We start from the raw sequence: 4,620 nt of genomic DNA on the forward strand, positions 1-4,620 counted from the left end.
AGCCCTCTGCCTTTTCATCTTGTCTATCTTTCTGTGAATGTGGTTTTTGTTCCACAGGCTGCAGGATTGTAGTTCTTCTTGCTTCTGCTGTCTGCCCTCTGGTGGATGAGGCTATCTAAGAGGCTTGTGCAAGTTTCCTGATGGGAGGGACTGGTGGTGGGTAGAGCTGACTGTTGCTCTGATGGGCAGAGCTCAGTAAAACTTTAATCCGCTTGTCTGCTGATGGGTGGGGCTGGGTTCCCTCCGTGTTGTTTGGCCTGAGGCAACCCAACACTGGAGCCTACCTGGGCTCTTTGGTGGGGCTAATGGCAGACTCTGGGACGGCTCACGCCAAGCAGTACTTCCCAGAACTTCTGCTGCCGGTGTCCTTGTCCCCACGGTGAGCCACAGCCACCCCCCAACTCTGCAGGAGACCCCCCCAACACCAGCAGGTAGGTCTGGTTCAGTCTCTGTGGGGTCACTGCTCCTTCCCCTGGGTCCCGATGTGCACACTACTTTGTGTGTGCCCTCCAAGAGTGGAGTCTCCGTTTCCCCGAGTCCTGTCGAAGTCCTGCAGTCAAATCCCACTAGGCTTCAAAGTCTGATTCTCTAGGAATTCTTCTTCCCGTTGCCGGACCCCCAGGTTCGGAGGCCTGATGTGGGGCTCAGAATCTTTACTCCAGTGGGTGCACTTCTGTGGTATAAGTGTTTTCTAGTCCGTGAGTCACCCACCCAGCATTTATGGGATGTGATTTTACTGTGATTGCGCCCCTCCTACTGTCTCATTGTGCCTTCTCGTTTGTCTTTGGAAGTGGGGTATCTTTTTTGGTGAGTTCCAGTGTCTTCCTGTCGATGATTGTTCAGCAGCTAGTTGTGATTCTGGTGTTTTCACAAGAGGGAGTGAGAGCACGTCCTGCTACTCCACCGTCTTGGTTCAGGCCCTTGACATTGTGGCTTTATTATCAATAACCTTTTGATTTGTTCACTGTCGTACACATTTCCTTTTTATCTTAGTAGAGAAATTTCTGAAAATTATTAGAAATAGCCAAATTTTAGTATTTTTCTATTCTTATGTAACAATCTACCTTGATTTTGCTCATACAAAACAATAATTCATATCTTATTTGACTCAGCCCTGTGGAATCAGTCATTTTCTCAACATTCAGTTCAACTTTTTACACACTTGCCAATGCCTCTTTCCTACACTCCTTCTTGCTCTCATCCTGTCTTCCTAAAAACTTACTCCTACGTATTTTTTTTTTTTTTTTTTTTTTGCGGTACGCGGGCCTCTCACTGTTGTGGCCTCTCCCGTTGCGGAGCACAGGCTCCGGACGCGCAGGCTCAGGGGCCATGGCTCATGGGCCCAGCCGCTCCGCGGCATGTGGGATCTTCCCAGACCAGGGCACGAACCCGTGTCCCCTGCATTGGCAGGCAGACTCTCAACCACTGCGCCACCAGGGAAGCCCACTCCTACGTATTTTATTAACAAGGAGGCATAATTGATTAAAAGCAACTTAATGTTTTCCTTTCTGAAGTTATTTGCATTTTAACGCTTATATTAACAAGATGGAACTCTAATGGCGGAATTGTAGGCATCCATCAGAAGGTTGGAGAAGACCCCTATAAGCAAATCCTATAAAGTGTTGCTTATTCTTCTTATTTTAAGGGTTTGGTGGTAAGTATTACCCACTCTGTTTACTCATCAGTTAAGCTGCAAATATGCTTGATATACCGCAAGTCCTTCATATGAGTCAAGGTGGCAAAACAGAGAGTTAGCAATTTCAGGCAGAGATTACCTGTTGTTGTAATGCTGCAATGCCTAGCATAGTGCCAAGCATACAACGAATGCACAACTATCTGTTGTTTAATTGGTCAACCAAGAGTGATTCAGGCTGTGGTCATTGATCCCTAGATTGCTGACTTTATTTGCTTTTACCGCCAATCCCTGCAATTCTGTTACAGATTATATGCAGGAGATGGTTGTGAGCTCTGTTCATGGTTCCTTCGTATATAGAAGAACGAATGGTCTTACAAAATCAGGAACATGCCTAATCAGGCATGATCAATTATTAACTCCATTTCCAGACCCTCTCCCCACCCTGGAGGATGGGGGTGGTGGTAGCAGGGGCTGAAATCATGGCTTGGTCTTCCTGGTGACCAGCCCCCATCCAAGAGCAATCCAGGTGCCCACCCAGAGTCACCTCATTAGAACAAAAGACACCCCATTACCCAGGAAATTCCAAGAGATTTAGGAGTTCAGTGTCAGGAACCAGGAGTATCTATCTATCATCTATCATCTATATCTCTATCTATCTATCTATCTATCTATCATCATCTATCATCTATCTATCTATCATCTATCTATCTATCTATCATCTATCTATATCTCTATCTATAGATAGATATACATTTATATCTTTATTTATTTTATTTTTATTATCTTACAGTGCCCCATTTTTTTTTTCTTTATCATTCCCTTGGATCTTCCCCCTAGGGAAACCCATGGGGAGGAGTATGATGGGAAGAGCAGGATTCAGCTATTTCTGGGTTCCGTGGCTCAACGATCTTCAAACCATCTGTCACCAGCAGTTCAGGCTGCTATAATAAATTACCACAGATTGCGTGGCTTATACAACAATTTATTTTGCATGGTTCTGGAGGCTGGGAAGTCCAAGATCAAGGTGCTGGAAGATCTGATGAGAGCCCTCTTCCTGGTCTGCAGATGAGCATCTTGTATCCTCACAAAGAGGGCTAGCTATTTCATTTCTCTTCTTAGGACACCACTCCTATCATGAGGGTTCCACCCTCACGGCCTAATTACCTCGCAAAAGGCACACCTCCCAATTCCATAACACTGTCAACATATGAATTTCAGGTCACAAACACTCAGTCCATAGCATCAAAATACCACCTCCTAGAACTCAACAAAGCCTCCCAATCTTTCACAACCTGCAATGACTACAGCGATCCTATAGGATGAAACCTGTAGGCCATCTTAACACCAGGACATAGCTAGAAAACATATTTTTGAAACACATCTACATTTAACTTGTGTAGTGTGTGTACGTGTGTGTGTGTGTGTGCGTGCGCATACGTGTGTGATTTTTCTTATATAAGCTGAGTTTGGAGAACCAACTGTTGCAACTCTGGCATGAATGTTGGTGTCTGGACATTGCCCACAGTGCCCACAGGGTCTGGTGGGGCAAGACGGTTCCCTTGCAGAAGGAAATGCTTTGGGTCAAAGCAGAACCCTCTGCAAATCCCTAGTGGTTTCCTTTCTGAGCTGAGTTCATGAAGAGACTCCTGACTCCCCACTACTTGTGGGGCTCAGCCAAGGGTCTCATTTCACTGTTTCTAGACCTGAAGCTACGGTCTCAACTAGCTCGGGGTGAGGCCCTTGAAGCATTTTGATGTTTTAAGACTAATGAGTCTGCATCCTTGTTTAACTCGTTAATGGCCTCAATGTGGCCTCCAAGCAAATCACTTGACCTTTCGTGAGCTTCACTTTCCTCATCTGTAAAATGGGGATAAAAACGGACCTGCTTTTGTTACAGGACTGTGAGGATTAAAGAAGATATTGTATGTTGCATGCTATTCAAATGTAAGGTGATATTTCAGGTTTCAACTACAAAATCTGTTTTAAGGACATTAAAGATTTCTCCTCCTTTATGGAGAATTCACAAATCCTGATTTGTGAAACTGAACAATTGGAAAAAGAATTTCCTAAGGGGTTCCTCTCAAACAACTTTAGGATGGGACCCTGACATCACATATATTTTAGGAAAATGTCCATCATGTATATCTATGCATTTGCATAAAACTTTATTGCACTAAACTCAACCCTTGTGTCTCTGTTCATTTAAGCCTGACGACCTGTAACAATTAGGGTGAGCTAAATTGCTCTAACAAATAGTCCTGAATATGCAGTGACTCAACTACAGTGAAAGTTTATTTCCTGTTCCCAGACCAGGCCAAAGTTCAAGTTGGTGGGCAGTTCTCCATACAGTGATTCAGGGATCTAGCTCCTTCCCCTTGTGACTCTGCTACCACCTATGGCCTGGTTGTCATCTGCGTCCAAATAACAAAAGAGCCAGGAGAACCTCACACAGGGCTTTACCACTTCTGCTCACATTCTCCTGGAGCGACTCTAACACAAGGGCACATCTGAGGGCAAGGGAGGCTGGGAAATGTAGTCCAGTGGTGTGCTCAAAGGGAGGAAGGGGTTTTAGTGGACAGTTAGTGGTCTCTACTAGTGTGTAAATGAGGAAAGAGTCTCAACAGGATTAACCGATATGCCAAAATTAGTTAGGTCATCCAAGTGACAAAGCCAGGACTGCGGCCCAGAGCTTCTGTCATGTCTGGTGCCTTAAAAAGCACAGCCCCACCTCGATCTGAGCCCCACCTCACCTGAACTCTTCTCACTGGTCTCCTAGCTTCCAAGTTTCTCCTTGTAGTCTGTTCTCCACCCTGCAGATAGGGGAATATTATCAACATCTACACCAGAACATTGTGACGGTGACGGAAATTCAAAAACAGTTAAGAAAACCACCCTGGTCCCTCTGGCGTAACACACCTGTCCGTTCCCCCACGCCATCTTCCAGCCCTCGCGGGTTCAGAGGGAAACTGGAGCCTGCACTTGAG

The sequence above is a fragment of the Physeter macrocephalus genome, chromosome 4 (assembly GCF_002837175.3).
Source record: "Physeter macrocephalus isolate SW-GA chromosome 4, ASM283717v5, whole genome shotgun sequence".
Lineage (NCBI taxonomy): Eukaryota > Metazoa > Chordata > Mammalia > Artiodactyla > Physeteridae > Physeter > Physeter macrocephalus.